The sequence below is a fragment of the Castor canadensis genome, chromosome 10 (genome assembly GCF_047511655.1).
Source record: "Castor canadensis chromosome 10, mCasCan1.hap1v2, whole genome shotgun sequence".
NCBI lineage: Eukaryota > Metazoa > Chordata > Mammalia > Rodentia > Castoridae > Castor > Castor canadensis.
The window spans coordinates 65,684,556-65,707,042 of NC_133395.1; the positions used below are offsets into that span (position 1 = coordinate 65,684,556).

Below are 22,487 nucleotides of genomic sequence, written 5' to 3' on the forward strand. Positions count from 1 at the left end.
AATCTCTGGCCACAACTGCCCAGTGGCACCTTTCTGACTGGAACCCACAAATCATGTGGATATGTCTGTTACCAGGCTCAAAGTCAAGGTGTACAGAAGCCACATGTAGCTACTATATGATAACTATGAATTATTTACCCAGTCCTGGGGAGAAAGAGACAAAGAGCTGTGGCAGCTGCCAACAGAGGAAAAGCAGCTACTTTCCAAGCAGTTTAAAGAGAAATTGCTTACTTATGGTTCGTGTGTCTCTGTGACAAACTTGACAACTAAAATTATGTAAATCTTAAATCTTTTTTTAAACTTCTTGCTTCCTAATTTCTAGTGGATGATTATTAAATAACTATTATTTAACTATTAAATAAGAATTCAATGGTTTGATTATTATTTAACAATTAAATAGCAAAATAATAAAAATAAATAATGAAACTACTACTTGATGATCTATTATTAAAGATAATAATTAAATAATGTATTTAATAATAATTGAAACCACCATTTATTCAGCACTTCTTTTGGTCAGTCACTGTGCAACCTCAGCAATCCTGTGAGCATTGGGTCTTGTTGCCTCCATTTTTTTAGGTGAGAAAAATTGGGCTGAGAAAGGCTGTGCGATCTGCCATGATTGCTGGTCAATGATGAATAGGACCCAAGCCAATCTTTTGTCATGGTGTCCTTCTTCTTGCTCATGGCCTTATTTTCTCAAGACTTCTTCCTGTTCTAGGCCTATCCAAACTCAAATGTCCACTGCATGCACAAGAGCTTGTGTCCACATGGAATCATACCATATCGTCTTTTTTTTTAGTGGGGGCATGGTGCTGGTGTTTGAAGTCAGAGCCTCGTGCTTGCTATGTGAGCACTCTACCACTTGAGCCGTGCTCCAAGCCCATTTTTCCTTTTAGTTATTTTTCAGAGAGATTCTGGCATTTTCATCCGAGGCCAGCCTCAGACCAAGAGACTGGCCTGCCAGTCTCTTGTGTAGCTGGGATTACAGGGATGTACAATGCCCTGTCCGTCTATCATCATTTCTTAAACAACATAGTGACTAATTACCTGTGGCTCTTGGTTCAAGTTCCAGCTATGCCACTTCCTAGAGATGTGACCATGGTAGAGACCCAATTCTCTGTTTCTTCATGGGTAAATGAGGAAACCATTTCTTCATAAGGTTTGTGACATCTTACAGAGTCAATACACTTGAACCACTTGAAATGGTGTTTGGGAAAATAATGCAAAAATTGTTATTATGTCACTTCCTTTCTGAAAGTCAATATAGACATCCTTTGGGAGCACCTGAGATATTAAACCCCTCACATAAAATGGCAATAGTGCTTACATAGAAACTACACTTATCTTCCCCATGCTTAAATCTTTCTAGGTGACTTATAATACCGAATGCTTTGTACGTAGTTGCTATAATGTATTGTGTAGAGAATAACGACAAGAAAAAAGTCTATACATACTCAGTACAGCTGAGTATGCACTGTAGATTAAATCTGTGGGTATGGAACCCATGGGTAGAGAGGGCTAACTATGAATGCAGCAATGTGGAGGTGAAGGATACTTTCCTAGTGTGCCCATGGCACACAATGAGGCACTTTCAGAAGGAGGAGGGTTACATTTTTGCCCAGACTGACATTGGATACCACAGTTATGAACAGCTATTTTGGCTGACTAGTCTATCCTCCACAGAGGTAGGAGGCTGTTGGAGACCCTGACAACTCATAAGTAAATTCCTTTTGGGGTCAAGTGAGGTGTTACTTTAACATTAGGCTCTGTCTATTTTCACTCAGGAGCATAGACAATGGGGTGGTTAGAGGACTTACACAAGGGAAAGAGACAGAGATAGTGTCCTCCTCTCTTCCTCAGGTCACCTTGTGTAATTAACTCACATTCTCTCAGGGCCACTTCCTCCTCCCTGGGAGATGGAGGGATGCTGGGACTATACTGTGGGTCGGCCCCACACATGTGCCTCTTGGAGCAGGGTTGAGCGTCTGTTGACATGTGACATGTTTACACGTACTTCTAGTTTTCCCACATGCTTCTTTTAGATGCAGTGCAGTTTAGCAGCTTTGCAGGGAGGTTGGAAGACTCCAGAAACCCACCAGAATGTCTTTAAGGCTTTATCCTCTTCACCAAGATCATAATCTATGAAGCCAGGGTGAAGTGTTTCCAGCCTGAAGAAAGGCAGTGTGAGTGTTTTCAGTCATTGTCAGTGATGTTTCTTACACTTGAATTTATTTTAGGGACAGGGTCACTTTCTTCAGGTACCATAAATCTAAGGTAATATGTGTATTAGTGCTTACCAAATAATACAAACTCTGGCATTGTCTCTGCAGTGATTTTGACATGAACAATGCCAGACCTAAGAATCAAGTTGTTAGGTTCCTCTTTCCATCAGATTCCATCATGACTTACACTGCTCTGGGGTACGGAATGATGACCCACCATGGTCAGTGCCTATTGTGGCTATTTGATTTCAGACTCCCTATGGAGAGCAGAGACCAATCTAATAGGAACCAGTTCTCTTAGGTTGGTTTTAATAGCGTTTTTTGGAGTTAGGATTTGGAAAGTGATGTTTTCATTAAGTGGGGAATGGTTTACTGTCTTAACTAGAAATAATATCTTCATCTATGGGATATAGATCCAAGAAATGGGATGAAGCTGAATAGAAAAGCAGAAACCTGGTCCCTTTTCCTGTTTATGCTTTGGAGTTAGTCCTTTTGCCTCTAAGCCTCAGTTTCCCCATTGCTATGGGAATTGAAATAAACGATTTTATATCCTACCCTCTCTCTTGCAAATGAATTGGGTGTGTTAATGATGTCCTGAGCTTTCAGTGGCCATTTCTGTAATTTAAGTTATAATTACTGGTACTAGACAAAGGAAATGCTTCCAGCTCCAGCAAGAACATCAGCTCACAGTTCTAGCTCGAGAAGAAGGAAGCCAGACTGACAAGTCATGGATATGCCCAGCTGCTCAACTCTTGAGTCTTTCATAGGTAACTATGGAGAAAATGGTGACCTCAGCCAGGAAACTGTTTCAGTATACCAAAAAGAGATATTTCCTTGATTTCCATACCAGCTGAGCACCTGAATAATTACATTTTAAGCAACACAGAACATAAAACAGATTCACTTAGCATCTGGGGAGCCAACTGCACCCAGGCTTGCCCAAACTGGCCTTTCTCATTGCAGGGTGTGGGAGAACACAAGGCTTTGTGGGTCCCCAGGGGCCTGCCAGGCCCCGAGCTGGCTCAGCTGTGGGAGGCGCGCCAGTTCTCAGGTCTGCTAATGAGTGGTATGGTGTCTGGCAAGGATCTTGCCTGCGAGTGAGTGTGACTAATCATGAATCTTTTCAATAACGCTGACAATTCACTCTCTTTTCTCTCCTTAGCAGCTTTCTTTGCTGGAGCTGGCTGAAATAGGAGCAAATTAGTCTCATTCTGGAAAAGGCAGGGCGTGATAAAGGACCCCCTGAAAGGTTTCCAGTGCTCTGTGCCTGGATGCTTTACAGTCAGTGTAATTATCTGACTTGGGTGAGTTGACAGGGTATTTTTTGTTGTTGTTTCCTACACTCCATAGCAGGCGGCATCTGAAGACAGTGCCTTGTTACTGTTCCATTGGGCTATTGAATACAGTTACATTTGACACCAGCAAAGGCAGTGGCATTATTATTCTGTGTGTGCTCCAGTCCAAAAGGACGACCCTCCCATTTCCTGTTCAAAGACTGTTTTTCATCAAATAATGTCCTTGTCCCCACATGGAAATGTGGCAGACCTTAAATGCCCTGGACTCCTTAATTGGGGTGGGAGCTGAAGAGGGGATGAAGCACTCCCCAGGCTCATCTCCGTCCCTGCCACCCACTTTGCTGATTGATAGGTTCACTATGCTTCTAACACCAGAGCAGAACTGTGTGTTCTGTCACAAGGAAGGTGTATACCTGTGTGCGGTATGTGTGCATCTCTGAGAAGTTAGTCATGCCATCTGTTGGATAGTGCATTGGAGGACTTTCAGCCAAGTTTTACTGATGTTGGACCAAAACTTTGAGAAAGGAATAGTAATTATGTAATGATGTACTGTCCTCATCGTGGACTAGACCTCTGTGAATGACTCACATAATTTCTTAACAACACAGTCAAAGCATTGAAATTTTGAGAGACATGAGCAAGTGAATGAAAATGAGAGTTTATAACATTCCTCTTTCACTAAAATACACACACTGTCTAGATCATGCTGCTTTTCTCCCTTTAATATTTAGGCCTATTTTGTCTTTCATTCTCAAACTTTTGGGACTACTACTAACATCTAAGGAGATTCAAAATGGTAATTAGAAATATCAAAGCTGTATTTTCCAAATTAAAAACTGGGACATGTGTTCCAACATGTGTCAGAATATTTGCAGGAATGATAAGTATTTAATTTAGAGTTTTCTTTGAATGTTCTGACCATAAGACTCCCCTTTCATTTTTTGAGTAAGTTGTCTTAAAAGGCATCATAGATTATGGTTTCTGGTTCCCTGAGGTCAGACCTGGCCTTCAGTTATGTTTTGGATGATGAAGTGTTTCAAAATCCAGTATATTTAAAATAGAGATCCACATTTCTAGCTTTGCTTTTAAAAATCTTTAAGTCTGGCAACACTGACTGTATAGATTGACATGGCATCACTCACTATTGGAACTAAATTTGTACTTGTTAATTCATACAGTCCACTGGTGATTAAGGTCCCTGGTGCTTATTATCAGAGAAGAGATGTGGCTGCTTGGCTCTTGTCTAGCTAGTCAGGTCTCATCTTAGGAGGCTTCTCTGCAATGCAAAGCTGGTCACAGCATGATGGTCCATACCTGAGGTGCCTTTCTTATGTTTAACATTTGCTTCCTTGATTAAAGAAGATTCCCTGAAGCAGTGGTCAGAAATGGATGATTTGGAACATTCTGTGATGGTGCGAAACACCTCATATGTATTGTTTGTTCTATGCTTGTTCATTGTACTTAGAACCAATTTTGTCACCACATCATCACTTGTAGTAGAATAATGGCTGGGTCAGGAAGTGACATCAGGGCATAAGAAAATTATTTGGCTCCCAGATAATATGCTGATTGAATACAACACTGAATTTGTTAATAATTCTTATAGTGTTTCAAACTAGTTCAGTAGGAGAGAAAGAGCCTTTTAAACTCTTTGAGATTGCTTTACACAAGTTTTCAAAGCTTCTGTTTGCCTGAGAATAATATTCTGAACTATCTCTATTATTTTGTTGTAAAAAATGACCTATAGATATAATTTAAAATTTTAACAAAATTTGACTGGACAATGAAAAAAGGAATAACATATATTCAAGCAGATAGAACAGTGTTTGTGAAGTCCTGGGTCATTTAAGCCTTGACAGTTACTAGGCCTGTCCAGAGTGAAGGTTTGTTCACTCATTCATCCATTCGTGAACTCAGCAAATATTTACTAAGCACCCAGTCTAGGTCAAACTGTAAATTTGGCAGTTCTTATTGGTGCAAGCTGAAGAATGTTAAATTCTATTCCAGGCACTGGGGATACAAAAAAAAATAAGAAACAAGAACTAGCTATCCAAACAGTGCTGTGAAGGGTTATGAGTGCCATGACAGATGCAGAGGGATCCTGTGAAGAAAAGAGGGAGGGTCATTCCACTTGAGGGTAGGGCTAGTATAAAGGAAGTCCTGATAGCAGAAATCCTAATGATATTAAAGCATTCTAGTAGGTGGATATGAGTGGGGATGGAGTAGGCATTCAAGCCCAAGGGAAGAGTAAACACACAGACAGGCACACCACAGGACTGATGGAGTGGTCAGTGACTTGGACATGAGGTCAAGGATCCTTGGAACAGGTAAGGCCGAGCTGTAGGCCTGGTCCAACTAGACCACATGGATGTTTTCATTGTGTCAGAGCAGAAGAGCAACTGAGGCATTTCTAACAGGGTGAGTATGGTCATACCTGCCCACAAGGGAGGTCTTTTCTTCAGCATGAGGCAGGAGCAGAGGTGTAGGCCAAGACACTTACAAGTATCATTCATTTAACATGGACAAGAACTCAGAGAGCCAGGTAAATGAACATCACATTTATCTAGGTCAGAAGATTCTCTGGCAGGGATTCATAGATTATTTAAAATGGAGAGGACCTTAGAACTCCGTCATGATGAATATAGTAATACTGTATATTACTATAGAATATTTCCATGACCTAAATTTGGTAGGCAATTCAATCTTCTTTTTATAATTATTTATCATATCAGCTAATATAAACTGAGGGTTGTTATTACAGTACTACATTAAGAGGTTTGTAACTCACGTTGTCCTTGTATAACCTTGTGAAGTATCATTATAATCCCCATATTTCAGAAGAGGAAACAGAAGCATGGGGAGCTTTAAGTGCTACTTCCAAAGTTGTATATCAGGTAAGTGTTTGAGGCAGGATCCACACATACGCCATGGAAGCACAATCTTGCTCTAGTTGTGAAATAGCAGTTTCCAAACAAGAACATGTTACCCTTCACATTAAATCCTTCTAGAAATTCATAACTGTATGGGTTCACTTGACATGACTGCATTTATCTTGAGTCATAGCCATAATGATTGTCCCAGAATAACCCTAGCTGTTTTTTTCTGCATGGTTTCCCAGCAAACAGACAAAACTGTTAAGAGTTTTATGTGGAGTTTTACAACCAGACCCTGGCTCTAGGGTTAGGCCTGACTCTTTGGTAGTAGCTTAAGGTAAACCAGATACAGTCCACCTTAGATGAAATCACTTTAGTTCTAAGCCACAACATACCCCTCTTTCTGATCCAGGTTTCAGGGATCCAACAGGCCTTACTGCTTCCTAAGACCATGCTTCCATCAGTAAGTTCCCATTAAGTTACACTCTGTGCAGTTCTGGATATGTCTGCCTTTTTCTTTGGTTATGGCACCTTGGGACTGGTCTTCACACACTGGGACTGGGTTGTTGAGGAACATCTTGTTCCAAGATGCAGTTTCAGGTACTAGACTAGACCACTTGGTGTTGAAGTGGCTAGGAACATACCCACATACACCTTCACTTATGTACTCATGTCACGTGCACACTTCAGAATGGATTTAGCCCACTCTGAATTCTGAGCCTGAGTTCCTGAGAATGCAGAAAAAAACAACATGGGATGGTGTTTCTTAAGCCAGTTTCTTATTAATGGAATGGAACTAGAATATTACCATGACCTAAATTCCAGGGATATTACATAAAGCCTGGTACTGTTTACACAGTGATTGATTCTCCTTGGAAGAATGGAAATGGTAGTTATTTAGTGGTGCAATCTCAGGAAGAGAGAGAATTGCAGTTAGACCTCTTCAAGCCCTTTGTCACCCATTGTTTTCATGAGCACAATGGAGTTTGGTTTCCTGTGGGTCCCCAGAGCCCTTTATGCAATAAGCCTCTGGCTCTGTCCTTTTCAGAAAGAGTCCTGAAGCTTCTATTGCACACTTGCCTCCCTCCTGATCTCAGCAAAGCACTGGCAGTCAGGCCTTGGAGTATAGCTAGGGGAGAACTGGGGTTGACAAACGAAGCACTGGGGAAGTCAGGCTAGTGGAGGAGAAAGCCCCTCAGGAGCCTGAGGCCCCTAATGTCTTCCCACTTCCTTTACTCCTGAATGTGGCTCTTACAGTAGTCACCTCTGTGAGAAGAAAAGCAACACTCTATCTCCAATGGATTAACAGGCAATTCTAAGGAGACATTATAGGGAAAAAGTGAAAGAGGAAAGATTTGGAGAGTAAAGAAGTAGATAAGAAGTCAAGAAAAGAGGCTTCTTGTTAATCACTGCTTGTGGAAGAAAATGTTGGCCTGGAAGGGGAAAGGAAGAGATTGAGTGGGCCCTGCAGCCTACCATGTTAATTAAGCCCAGGTTAACTGTGGTGACAGCTACCCCCTCCCCCACAATTTCACTGGTTTAACACATAGGTTAGTTTTCTCCTTAAGATCAGTCTAAGGTGAGTCCAGCCTCCTATATGGTGCTCAGGGACCTAGGCTCAGTCTATTTTGTGTTTTGCCACCCTTTCATGCCTCAGCTCTTTCAATGCCAACCAGAGGGCAGAGATCATAGAATGGTTCCCATGAGCCAGGCCTACATGGCACATGCCACTGCCGTCCATGTTCCTGTACCTAGGACTAGTCAGCGTGGAGACAAGCGAAACCACTTCTCAACGGCTTCAAGGGAAGCCACAGCTCCGTATGGTAGGAGGGAAGCCAGAATGTTTGGTAGGTAACTGGTGTCTTGGTAACACTTAGGCATGCTTGTAACAGAATAGTGAAAGTGCTTCAAAAGACTGTTTACCAGGTTGCATTCTCCAAATCACTCCCCCTTCCAATGATCATGAATATACCATGATTATTTAAATGATCAATGATCAATTTAAAGCAGGACCCATGTGTTGAACAATGGAGATGAACACTTGTGTATTTATCATTATTTGTGTGATAAATTACATGTATTATAAATACCAGTCTTTTTATATGGACATAATTTTGAAACATTTTCTATTAGATTCCATATCTCTGGAAATATTATTGTACTAACTACTACCAGGATTGGCTTTTATATGGTAAATTGTCCTGAGTTCAATCCCCAGTACTGCCAAAAAAAAAAAGTTATATTTAATGAATCTTCATATGATTTCCTTTATATCTTAGGGTGTCACCTTGATATCTTGCTCAGTATCCCCTGTTAAGCAAGAGATGAGCTGGCCAACATAGAAGAAAGACGACAATCTTTCTGGCTCTAATTCCATTAGCTCCTGGTTATGGAGGAGCCCTGTCTAAGGAGGGAGTTGAGAGCAGAGCATTTATGATTTTTTATAGCTGTAAAGGACGAGAACCTTTCCCTGCTTTTCCTTTCTGATTAGTGCTGCACACGTGAACAGCTTCACAGACAGTTCACGTGACTGGAAAATGAAGGGAAGTGACAATTACAATCCAGTGAAAGATACCTATCTTGAGACTAGATTGAAACACATCTCTATCAACCCATCTGTGTATCTACATATGTATCTCTGTGTGTGTCTTATATATGTTCTATTATTATTTCTGCCAAGTAAGTTTTATCCTCATCAATCACATGCTTATTTGTGTCAGAGATTATTTCTTCTTCTACTTTTGTAATAATCATCCTTATCCCCAATGTGTATACACACACACACGCATTGCTTAAAGTTAGTTCCTGGCTTTAAGTTGCATTGGATGTATTTTCACTGAAGAAGAACACAAGATATCAAAGCAAAAAAGCTAGAATACAAAATAACAAGACCCAAATAATAGGGTAGGTGAGTGATTCAAGAGTGCCAATGTATTAGGGAGAAAAGTAGAAGAAGAATGAAGAAGAGTATACTCCAACTTAAGTTACCTTACTTTAAAGAATATTCTTGAAGGGCCACAAAATCATTAAGCTTATGTCATCTTACTTGTCAGAGTCTAGTTACAGGTCCCTACCTAGCCTGAGGGAATCTGGGAAACACAAACTTTAGTGCTTTGTATTTTGGAGGGAAAAATGAGAGTATTTTACCAAGAAAGGTGGGGAGAAGAGACTTAAGGCTTAGATGGTAATCTCTAGCAACTCAAAGTCATGCTTTGGGGCCATTCTCAGGAATAGAGTTCTGAAACAAAAGAATTAGAAAGTAGAAGAAAACATTAAACTATTTTCCTCAGTCTGAGCTCAATTATGAACATTTTAACTCATAACGCATCCTGATGTCATGGTGAGGAGGTCAGTTGGAAGATACTGCATGAACAGCCTTCTGTTTACTCAAACATGCTAGAGTGTTGCTACAGTGTGACACACAGGTGACAACAGAGCAACAGAAACAAATCACTGTAACAGTAGCTAGGGCAGAAAGCCCACCATCACCTCATGAGTAGCACCAGTTGTCCTAGTGTCTATGCACAAAGACTAGGTGCCACCAACTACTCCAGGTGCTATACCTTGTCACCCCCACTCTGCTAGAGGAGGTTCCCCTGCACTGCTGGGGAAGAGGATGAGGGGCTTGAATTCAACTCAATCACAGGGCAGTGTGAACTATAGCAATGCTTTGAACTGTGCATGGCATGTTATAAAAACAGTCCCTTATATCTGTGGGCTCCACATCTGTGAATTCAACCAGCTGCAAGTGGAAGATATTTGGGAAAAAATGTGTCTGCACTAAACATGTACATTTTTTCCCTTGTCATTAATCCCTAAGCAATACAAGTACTTATGTAGCATTCACATTGTATAAGTTACTAGAAAACATCTAGAGATGACTTAAGGTGTGCGGGACCATGTGTGGAGGTTAAATGCAAACACTATGCTGTTTTATATAAGGGACTTGAAATTGCTGATTTGTGTATTCATGGGGTTCCTGGAACCAATCACGTGTAGATAACAAGGGCTGACCATACCTAAATTTATTAGGCTGCTGCTCTAATGCAGCCTAACACAAGAAAGACTTGGTACCTCCCTCTCTCCCACATCTTTCTCTTTACTCTTAACTATTTTTGACCAAAAAGTAGAATTGCCTGAGTAGAATTAGGTCAGACCTGAGCGGAATATCAAGCTGACAGAGGGGGTTTGGCGCCAGCATTGATTAAATGAGAAGTGAAAAGAAAGTCTCACTCTGAATCCAAATATGGGAATTTAGAAGGAAAAAGGCTAATATTAGACTGCTTAGGAATTAGTTTAAAAAAGATACATTTATTACCAGGAATCAGGGAGTTTCCATAATTTATTGTGAAAAAAAAAAGGCATACCCTTATATTGATAGGTGTTTAAAAGATTCAGGCTTTAACTGTTAGAATAAAAGTGGTCAGATTCTTACATGGAAAGTCCTGAAAAACTGTATACATATTGCTCTTCAAATATATAAGATGCCATACATTGGGCATTTCTTAAAAGTTTTTAAATTGTGCCCATCTTGGTCATAAAGGGAATAGTTTCTGACAGTCTTGTTTCCCTATAGAACTGGCAGTCTCATTAATGATGCTAAGTTTATGTTGTAAATATATTATTGCCACTCTCACACCAACTGCTTATGTTAAAAAATAATTACTAATTGGTTTCAGCAAATGCATTATAACAAGGTGGCTAATTTTAACTATTTTCCTCCTCCCATTTTAGAATAACAACAGCAACAAAAATGGAGTGATTCAGAGAAAGCAATCTGTTACCTGGAGGAATTTAGAACTGTTTAATGATCTTTTATCAGAGCTTTAAAGAGTCCATGAAAATGGTCGTTCAGGTAACCATGAATATTGAGTTGCAGCCTAAGGTTTGTATCTTTCTCTCCAAAATATAATGATTTTTTTAAAAAAAATCAATTCATTTAACTAACTTCAGCTATGTTTATTTGCTTCTAGGATACCTTATAAAAATGCTATCTGGACAGCCATCCTACTCTCTAACAGCAAGCTTCTAGATCTTTCCTTTTCTTCCTTAGATGCCTGCTTTTCACCTCAGGCAGGTCTATGGTTCCTTTGCCCCCACACTTGCTGTCTTTAGAGTTCCCTGTCCCCAACTCTGCAGCCTCCTTCTTTAGCCTACACGCCCAAGATGGAATCTCTATCTTGTCTTCTGATAATCTCTAGAAGGACGCAAACCCAGAATCAATCACGCATTTCTTCTACTCTTTTTTTTTTTATTTATTTTATTTATTTTTTTATTTTTGAGATTTAAAATGGTCAGTGTCTCTCTGCCTTTTTTTTTTCTTTTTCTTTTATTATTCATATGTGCATACAAGGCTTGGTTCATTTCTCCCCCCTGCCCCCACCCCCTCCCTTACCACCCACTTCGCCCCCTCCCTCTCCTCTACTCTTAACAAGAGCTGCTAGAATCCCATGTTTTGTGTATCGCTTCTAGTACAAAGTCATGACTTCCAATGCCAGGTCCTCCCTTTAACTTCTCCAAATCCTGTCTAGTCCCAAAGAGCTTTTATTCCTCATGGTGGTGGGGCTAGACTTGCCATTCATTGTTCCCAGTAGCATCTCTGTCCCTCAGAACTACATTGAACTGGAGCTTGCCAAGGTCACAGGACCTTCTCTTTGTTGAGCCAGTATTAAATGACAAAGGAGGATTCTGGGGATCAGACCTCAGCTCTGTCACTCATTGACTGTGTAGATCTGGCAAGTTTCACTCTGAGTGTCCTTTTTTTTTTTGCATTACTGGGGTTTGAATTCAGGGCCTACATTTTGACCCACTCCACCAGCCGTTTTTTTGAGATAGGGTCTCAATAACTATTGCCTGGGCTGGCTTCAAACTGAGATCCTCCTAATCTCTGCCTCCTGAGTAGCTAGGATTACAGGCATGAGCCACCAGCACCCGTCAAGAATAAAATTTTTGATCTGGACAGTGTGCTGCCATTCCTTTATTTATTGACCTCTATTGTATACCACATTCTATTCAAGGCCCTGGAAATAGAACAGGAAATAAAAACAAGCATTATATCTGCTCTCATGTAGTTTACAGTCTAAAGGAAAAGAGCGTGAACTCCAAGGTCAGAGGGTCCTGGATTCAGAAATCCATGTTGTCCTTAAGTAACCATGTGATTTAAAAAAAATTTTTTTTTTGCAGTACTATGGTTTGATCTCTGGGCCTTACACTTTCTAGGCAGGTGCTCTACCACTTGAGCTACTCTTGCCAGTCCATCCATGTGACCTTATGTAATTGTTTAACTATTTCTTCACCTGTTTTAGAATGATATTTTCTTTGAAGGATTATTGTGAAGACTAAAGTTCTAGTATAGTTAGAGCATGTAGGAGTAACACTTGGTGTTATAATTAATTATTGTTATTCTATTCACCAAACCCTAACCATCCAGTCCTTTTGTCACACACTAGTGCTATTAAATATATGACAAATGAGAACCATTTTAGGATTACCTGCTTTCTTTTTACCTGCAACATAAAGTTGTAATGTATGTGTTTTAAGTGTTTGCACTTTTCTGTATTCCGATTTTCAATTTTGTGGGCATGATTTAATCCATAGCACACAAGTTTGCAATAATGATAGGATTTGGGATAATAATAACCATTTGTAGCTTATGGTGACATTTGCCATCTTTCTTGTAAAGGCAGATGTTCAAAATTATAGTTAAGTTACTCCCAGCAGTTACTGTTAACTACTAAGATTGAAGAATATGCTAGGAAATCAGGATTGTGACTTTAAAATAGTACTGTCTACCTGGAACTGCATAATTAATTACAGAAAATTCTTTGGCTTATGACTATGTTTTGGTTTTTTTTGAGAATGACTCCAGGGTATTTCATTTATTCCTCTATACTTTCCATTTCACAGGTAAAGGAAACAGGATATGAAAAGAAGTGTTTTTTTGAGCTTTCTTTCTATTTAACATTTTTATTAGCATATATTAGTTGTACAGTGGGGTGTCATTGTGACATTTCCATATATGGTTACAATGTACTTTAGCTATACACATTCCTGCCATCATTCTCCCTTATTCCCTCCCCCCATGAAAATGATATCAACAGGTTCATTGTTCTATTTTCTTATTTATTTATTTATTATTCACTTATTCATATGCACATACATTCTTTAGGACATTTCTCCCCCCTGTCCCCACCCTCTCCCTCTCCCCCTTACCACCCCCCCTCGCTTCCAGGCACACACACCCCCTCGCTTCCAGGCAGAACCTGTTCTGCTCTTTTCTCCAGTTTTGTTGATGAGAAGACATAAGCAATAATAAGAAACACAATGCATTTTTGCTAGTTGAGATAAGGATAGCTATACAGAGATTCCTAGCATTGCTTCCATGCACAAGTGTGTTACAACCCAAATTGATTCATCTCTACCTGACCTTTTCACTAGTTCCTGATCACCTTCCCATATTGACCTCTGTCACTTTAAGGTTTCTGTATTAGTTCCTCTGTAGTGGGGACATCAAACAATTTCATGTTTTTGGTTTCCTACCTATCCCCATACCTCCCGTATGTATTCTCCCCTTGTCATAACCCAAGTCCAACCACATTGCTGTATTTGCCCTAGATCTAAAGACTGCTTATGAGGGAGAACATACGATTTTTGGTCTTCTGAGCCTGGCTAACCTTGCTCAGAATGATGTTCTCCATTTCCATCCATTTTCTTGCGAATGATAAGATTTCATTCTTTTTCATGGCTGAGTAAACTCCATTGTGTATAAATACCACATTTTCTTAATCCATTCATCAGTCATGGGGCATCTTGGTTGTTTCCATAACTTGGCTATTGTGAATAGTGCTGCAATAAACATGGGTGTGCAGGTGCCTCTGGAGTAACCTGAGTCACATTACTTTGGGTATATCCCCAGGAGTGGGATTGCTGGATCATATGGCAGGTCTATGTTTAGATTTTTAAGAAGCCTCCAAAATTTTTCTAGAGTGGTTGCACTAGCTTGCATTTCCATCAGCAGTGTACCAAGGTTCCTTTTTCCACATCCTCACCAACATATGTTGTTGGTGGTGTTTTTGATGATGGCTATTCTAACAGGGGTGAGGTAGAATCTTAATGTGGTTTTGATTTGCATTTCCTTTACAGCTAGAAATGGTGAGCATTTTTCATGTGTTTTTTGGCCATTTGAATTTCTTCTTTTGAGAAAGTTCTGTTTAGTTCACTTGCCCATTTCTTAATTGGTTCATTGATTTTAGTTTCTTAAATTTCCTGTATATTCTGGTTATCAGTCCCTTGTCTAATGTATAGCTGGCAAATATTTTCTCCCACTCTGTGGGTGTTCTCTTCAGTTTAGAGACCATTTCTTTTGTTGTGCAGAAGCTTTTTAGTTTTATGAAGTCCATTTGTCCATCCTTTCTCTTAGTTACTGAGCTGCTGGTGTTCAATTGAGGAAGTCCATGCTTATACCTATTACTTCCAGAGTATTCCTTGATCTTTCCTGTACCAACTTTAGAGTTTTGGGTCTGATATTAAGGTCCTGATCCATTTTGAGTTGATACTAGTACAGGGTGATGAACATGGATCTAGTTTCAGTGTTTTGCAGCCAGATAACCACTTTTCCCAGCAACATTTGTTGACGAGGCTGTCTTTTCTCCATCATATGTTTTTGGTGTCTTTGTCAAGAATAAGGTGGGTATAGTTGTGTGGATTCATACCGGGTCCTCTATTCTGTTCCACTGGTCTGCATGTCTGTTTTTGTGCCAGTACCATGCTGTTTTTATTGCTATGGCTGTGTAATATAGTTTGAAGTCAGGTGTTGTGTTACCTCCAGCATTGCTCTTTGTGCTGAGTATTGCCCTGGCCATTCACAGTGTCTTGTGTTTTCAAATGAACTTTAAGTTAGATTTTTCAATCTCTGTGATGAATGTCATTGGGTTTTTGATGGGAATTGCATTAATCATGTAGATTGCTTTTGGTAGTATAGCCATTTTTATCATATTGATTATACCTATCCATGAGCACAGGAGCTCTTTCCACCTTCTGTAGTCTTCTTCGATCTCTTTCTTTAGGGGTTTGTAGTTCTCCATGTAGAGATCATTCACATCCTTTGTTAAGTTTACTCCTAGGTATTTGATTTTTTTTTTTGAGGCTATTGTAAATGGAATTGTTTCCATGTATTCTTTCTCAGTTTGTTCATTATTGGTGTATAGAAAAGCTAATGATTTTTGTAAGTTGATTTTGTATCCTGCCACCTTACTGTAGCTGTTTATGGTGTCTAGCAGTTTTTCAGTAGAGTTTTTTGGGTCTTTAAGATATAGGGTCAGTTTCTTTATCTATTTGTATTCCTTTTATTTCTTCTTCTTGCCTAATTGCTCTGGCTAGGAATTCCAGGACTATGTTGAATAGGAGTGGGGAGAGTGGGCACCCTTGTCTCGTTCCTGATTTTTAGGGGAAATGGTTTCAGTTTTTCTCTATTAAGTATGATATTGGCTATAGGTTTGTCATATATAGCCTTTACAATGTTGAGGTACTTTCCTTCTGTTCCTAGTTTTCTTAGAGCTTTTATCATGAAGTGGTGTTGGATCTTATCGAAGGATTTTTCTTCACCTATTGAGATTTTTAAGTGGTTTTGTCTTTGCTTCTATTAATGTGCTGTATTACATTTATAGATTTGCATATGTTGAACCATCCCTGCATCCCTGGGATGAAGCCGACTTGTTCATGGTGAATGATCTTTCTGATGTGTTGTTGGATTTGATTTGTCATTATTTTATTGGGGATTTTTGCATTGATGTTCATTAAGGAGTTTGGCCTATAGTTCTCCTTTTTTGGAGGTGTCTTTGTCTGGTTTAGGGATGAGTGTAATACTGGTTTCATAAAATGAGTTAGGAAAGGGAGTTCCTTCCCTTTCTATTTCGTGGAACAGTTTAAGGAGCATTGGTATTAGGTCTTCTTTAAAGGTCTGATAGAATTCAGCAGAGAATCCATCAGGTCCTGATGGGAGACTCTTTTTTTTAATATTTATTTATTTATTTTATTTTTATTTCACATGTGCATACAATGTTTGGGTCATTTCTCTCCCCTTCCCCCTGCCCCCTCCCTTAACCACCCCACCTCCTCCCTCTCCCCCCTACCCCTGCGATGCCAGGCAGAAACTATTTTGCCCTTATCTCTAATTTTGTTGGAGAGAGAGTATAAGCAATAATAGGAAGGAACAAGGGTTTTTGTTAGTGAGATAAGGATAGCTATACAGGGAGTTGACTCGCATTGCTTTCCTGTGTATGTGTGTTACCTTCTAGGTTAATTCTTCTGGAGCTAACCTTTCCTCTAGTTCCTGGTCCCCTTCTCCTATTGGCCTCAGTCACTTTAAAGTATTTGCATTAGTTTCTCTGCATTGAGGGCAACAAATGTATCTAGTGTTTTGGGTGTCTTACCTATCCTCAGACCTCCCTTATGTGCTCTTGCTTTATCATGTGATCAAAGTTCAATCTCCTTGTTGTGTTTGCCCTTGATCTAATGTCCACATATGAGGGAGAACATACGATTTTTGGTCTTTTGGGCCAGGCTAATCTCACTCAGAATGATGTTCTCCAGTTCCACCCATTTACCTGCAAATGATAATATTTCATTCTTCTTCACGGCTGCACAAAATTCCATTGTGTATAAAAACATTTTCTTAATCCATTCGTTGGTAGTGGGGCATCTTGACTGTTTCCATAACTTGGCTATTGTGAATAGTGCTGCAATAAACATGGTGTGCAGGTGCCTCTGGAGTAACCTGTGTCACAGTCTTTTGGGTATATCACCAAGAGTGGTATTGCTGGATCATATGATAGATCTATGTTTAGATTTTTAAGTAGCCTCCAAATTTTTTTCCAGAGTGGTTGTACTAGTTTACATTCCCACCAACAGAGGGTTCCTTTTTCCCCACATCCTCGCCAACACCTGTTGTTGGTGGTGTTGCTAATGACGGCTATTCTGACAGGGGTGAGATGGAATCTTAGTATGGTTTTAATTTGCATTTCCTTTATTGCTAGGGATGGTGAGCATTTTTTCATGTGTTTTTTGGCCATTTGAATTTCTTCTTTTGAGAAAGTTCTGTTTAGTTCACTTGCCCATTTCTTTATTGGTTCATTAATTTTGGGAGAATTTAATTTTTTGAGTTCCCTAAATATTCTGGTTATCAGTCCTTTGTCTGATGTGTAGCTGGCAAATATTTTCTCCCACTCTGTGGGTGTTCTCTTCAGTTTAGAGACCATTTCTTTTGTTGAGCAGAAGCTTTTTAGTTTTATGAAGTCCCATTTATCTATGCTATCTCTTAGTTGCTGTGCTGCTGGGGTTCCATTGAGAAAGTTCTTGCCTATACCTATTAGTTCCAACGTATTTCCTACTCTTTCCTGTACCAACTTTAGAGTTTTGGTCTGATACTAAGATCCTCGATCCATTTTGAGTTAATATTGGTATAAGGTGATAAACATAGATCTACTTTCAGTTTTTTGCAGACTGCTAACCAGTTATCCCAGCAGTTTTTGTTGAAGAGGCTGTCTTTTCTCCATCATATATTTTTAGTGCCTTTGTCAAAGACAAGTTGGTTATAGTTGGATAACTTCATATCTGGGTCCTCTATTCTGTTCCACTGGTCTTCATGTCTGTTTTTGTGCCAGTACCATGCTGTTTGCATTGCTATTGTAATTGCTTTGTAATGTAGTTTGAAGTCGGGTATTGTGATACCTCCAGAATTGTTCTTTTTACTGAGTATTGCCTTGGCTATTCGTGGCCTCTTTTGTTTCCATATAAATTTAAAGGTAGACTTTTCAATCTCTTTGATGAATCTCATTGGGATTTTGATGGGGATTGCATTAAGCATGTTGATTACTTTTGGGAGTATAGACATTTTTACTATGTTGATTCTACCAATCCATGAGCATGGGAGATCTCCACTTTCTATAGTCTTCCTCAATCTCTTTCTTCAGAAGTTTATAGTTCTCCTTATAGAGGTCATTCACATCCTTTGTTAATTTTACTCCTAGGTATTTGATTTTTTTTGAGGCTATTGTAAATGGAATTGTTTTCATATATTCTTTCTCAGTTTGTTCATTATTAGTGTATAGAAATGCTAATGATTTTTCTATTTTGATTTTATATCCTGCTACATTGCTAAAACTGTTGATGGTGTCTAGGAGCTTTTGAGTAGAGTTTTTTTGGGAATTTAAGGTATAGGATCATATCGTCTGCAAATAGGGATATTTTGACAGTTTCTTTACCTAGTTGTATTCCTCTTATTCCTTCCTCTTGCCTAATTGCTCTGGCTAGGCATTCCAGTACTATGTTGAATAGGAGTGGAGATAGTGGGCATCCTTGTCTCTTTCCTGATTTAAGAGGGAATGGTTTCATTTTTTCACTGTTAAGTATAATGCTGGCTGTAGGTTTGTCATATATAGATTTTATAATGTTGAATTACTTTCCTTCTATTCCTAGTTTTCTTAGAGCTTTTATCATGAAATGGTGTTGGATCTTATCAAAGGCTTTCTGCATCTATTGAGATGATCAAGTGGTTTTTGTCTTTGCTTCTATTAATGTGCTGTATTACATTTATAGATTTGCATATGTTGAACCACCCCTGCATTCCTGGGATGAAGCCTACTTGGTTGTGGTGAATAATCTTTTTGATGTGTTGTCGAATTCGGTTTGCCTATGTTTTATTGAGGATTTTTGCATCAATGTTCATTAAGGAGATTGGCCTATAGTTCTCCTTTTTGGAGGTGTCTTTGCATGGTTTTGGGATAAGTGTAATACTGGCTTCATAAAATGTGTTAGGCAGTTTTCCTTCCCTTTCTATTTCGTGGAACAGTTTAAGGAGCATTGCTATTATTTCTTCTTTAAAGGTCTGATAGAATTCAGCAGAGAATCCATCAGGTCCTGGACTTTTCTTTTTAGGGAGACTCTTGATTGCTGCTTCAATTTCATTTTGTGATATAGATCTATTCAAGTGATTAATGTCCTCTTGGTTCAGTTTTGGATGATTGTAAGTATCTATAAATCTGTCCATTTCTTCAAGATTTTCAAATTTATTTGAATATAGGTTCTCAAAGTAGTCGCTGATGATTTCTTAGACTTCCACGGTGTTTGGTATTATCTCCCCTTTTGCCTTCCTGATTTTAAAATTTGGGTTTTTTCTCTCCTCATTTGAGTCAGGTTTGCCAGGGGTCTATCTATCTTTTTTGTTTTTTCAAAGAACTAACTTTTTGTTTCACTAATTCTTTGTATGTTTTTTTTTTGGTTTCTATTTCATTGATTTCAGCCCTTATTTTTATTATTTCTCTCTTTCTACTTGTTTTGGGATTTGCTTGTTCTTGTTTTTCTAGGAGTTTGAGATGTATCATTAGGTCATTGATTTGAGATCTTTAGTCTTTTTAATATATGCACTCATGGCTATAAACTTTCCTCTCATGACTGCCTTTGCTGTGTCCCATAGGTTCCAGTAGGTTGTGTTTTCATTTTTGTTGACTTCCAGGAACTTTTTAATTTCCTCTTTTATTTCATCAATGACCCATTTTTCATTAAGCAATGAATTATTCAGTTTCCAGCTGTTGCATGTTTTTTGTCTTTATTTTTGTTGTTGAGTTCTAGTTTTATTGCATTGTGATCAGATAAAATGCATGGTATAGTTTCTATTTTCTTATATTTGCTGAGGCTTGCTTTGTGCCCTATGATATGACCTACTTTGGAGAAGGTTCCATGAGCTGCTGAGAAGAATGTATATTGTGTAGAAGTTGGATGAAATATTCTATAGACATCAACTAGGTCCATTTGATCTATGGTATATTTTAGATTTAGGATTTCTTTATTGATTTTTTGTTTGGATGACATATCTATTGATGATAGTGGGGTGTTAAAGTTTCCCATGACCACTGTGTTGGAGTTAATATATGCTTTTAGGTTCTTCAGGGTATGTTTGATGAAATTGGGTGTGTTGACATTGGGTGCATATAGGTTGATAATTGTTATTTCCTTTTCGTCTATTTCCCCTTATATTAGTATGGAATGTCCTTCTTTATCTCATTTGATCAATGTAGGTTTGAAGTCTACTTTGTCAGAGATAAGCATTGCTACTCCTGCCTGTTTTCAGGGGCCATTGGCTTGGTCAATCTTCTTCCAGCCTTTCATTCTAAGCCTAAGCTTATTTCTATCGGTAAGATGGGTCTCCTGTAAGCAACAAATTGTTGGATCTTCCTTTTTAATCCAGTTTGTCATACAGTGCCTTTTGATGGGGGAATTAAGTCATTTAACATTAAGGTGCTAGTACTGGTAAGTATGTCTTGATTCCTGTCATTTAGTTGTCTCAGTTGTTTGAAGGTTTGATTGTGTGTACCTAAATCGATGTTGCTGCTCTCTACTTTCTTGCTTTTTCTTTTCCTGTAGTTTGGTGCTGCCTGCCCTTTTGTGGTTATGCTGGGTTTCACTTTCTGTGTGCAAAATTCCTTGAAGAATCTTTTGTAGTGGTGGCTTTGTGATCATATATTGTTTTAGTTTCTGCTTATCATAGAAGACTTTTATTGCTCCATCTATTTTGAATGATAGTTTTGCTGGGTAGAGTATCCTGGGGTTGAAGTTATTTTCATTCAGTGCCCAGAAGACCTCACCCCAAGCTCTTCTTGCTTTTAATGTTTCTATTGAGAAGTATGCTGTGATTTTGATGGGTTTACCTTTGTATGTTATTTGTTTTTTCTCTTACAGCCTTCAATATTCTTTCTTGAGTCTCTGAACTTGTTGTTTTAATGATAATATGCCATGAGGTAATTCTATTTTGGTCAGGTCTGATGGGAGACTCTTTATTGCTGCTTCAATTTCATTTTGTGTTATAGATCTAGTCATATATTCATTCTAATATCCTCTTGGTTCAATTTTGGATGGTCATAAGTATCTAGAAATTTGTCCGTTTATTCACGATGTTCAAATATATTAGAATATAGGTTCTCAAAGTAGGCTCTGATGATTTCCTGGATTTCTGTGGTATTTGTTGTTATCTCTCCTTTTGCATTTCTGATTTTGCTGATTTGGGTTTTTTCTCTCCTCATTTTAGTCAGGTTTGCCAGGGGTCTATCTATCTTTTTTATTTTTTCAAAGAACCAGCTTTTTCTTTTGTTGATTCTTTGTGGTTTTTTTTTTTTTTCTATCTCTATTTCATAAATTTCAGCTCTCATTTCTCTCCTTCTGTTTGTTTTGGGTTTTTCTCCTTCTTGTATTTCCAGGAGTTTGAGATGTAGCATCAGGTCATTGATTTGAGATCTTTCTGTCCTTTTAATATATGCACTCATGGCTATAAACTTTCCTCTTAGGACTGCCTTTGCTGTGTCCCATAGGTTCCAGTAGGTTGGGTTTTCATGTTCATTAGCTTCCAAGAACCTTTTAATTTCTTATTTTATTTCATCAATGACCCATTGATCATTGAGCAATGTGTTGTTCAGCTTCCAATTGCTTGCATGCTTTCTACTGTTGTTTTTGTTGTTGAGTTCTAGTTTTAATGCATTGTGATCAGATAGAATGCATGGGATTATTTCTATTTTCTTATATTTGCTGAGGTTTGCTTTGTATCCTAAGATATGACCAGTTTTGGAGAAGGTTCCATGGGCTGCTGAGAAGAATGTACATTGTGCAGAAGTTGGATGAAATATTCTGTAGACATCAGTTAGGTCTATTTGATCTATGGTGTGATTTAGTTCTAGAATTTCTTTATTAATTTTTTGTTTAGATGACCTATCTATTGGTGATAGAAGGGTATTAAAGTCTCCCACTACCATGTATTCATGTCCTTCAGAATATGTTTGATGCAATTGGGTGCATTGATGTTGGGTGCATATAGGTTGATAATTGTTACTTCCTTTTGGTGTATTTCCCCTTTTATTAGTATGGAGTGTCCTTCTTTATCTCGTTTGATCAATGTAAGTTTGAAGTCTACTTTGTCCAAGATAAGTTGCTACTCCTGCCTGTTTTCAGGGACCATTGGCTTGGTCAATCTTCTTACAGTCTTTCACCCTAAGCCAGTGCTTGTTTCTGTTGATGAGATGGGTCTCCTGTAAGCAACAGATTGTTGGATC

The 22,487-nt window shown here is 38.7% G+C and overlaps 1 long non-coding RNA gene across 1 annotated transcript in view; it reads left to right on the plus strand.

Annotated features, from left to right (window-relative positions):
• The window catches only part of LOC141411473 (uncharacterized), a 77,330-nt gene that overhangs the window by 42,899 nt on the left and 11,944 nt on the right, over positions 1-22,487 (plus strand). Inside the window, exon 2 of the long non-coding RNA XR_012436255.1 lies at positions 11,128-11,278. This is a non-coding gene — a long non-coding RNA (uncharacterized lncRNA). The remainder of the gene's footprint in view (positions 1-11,127; positions 11,279-22,487) is intronic.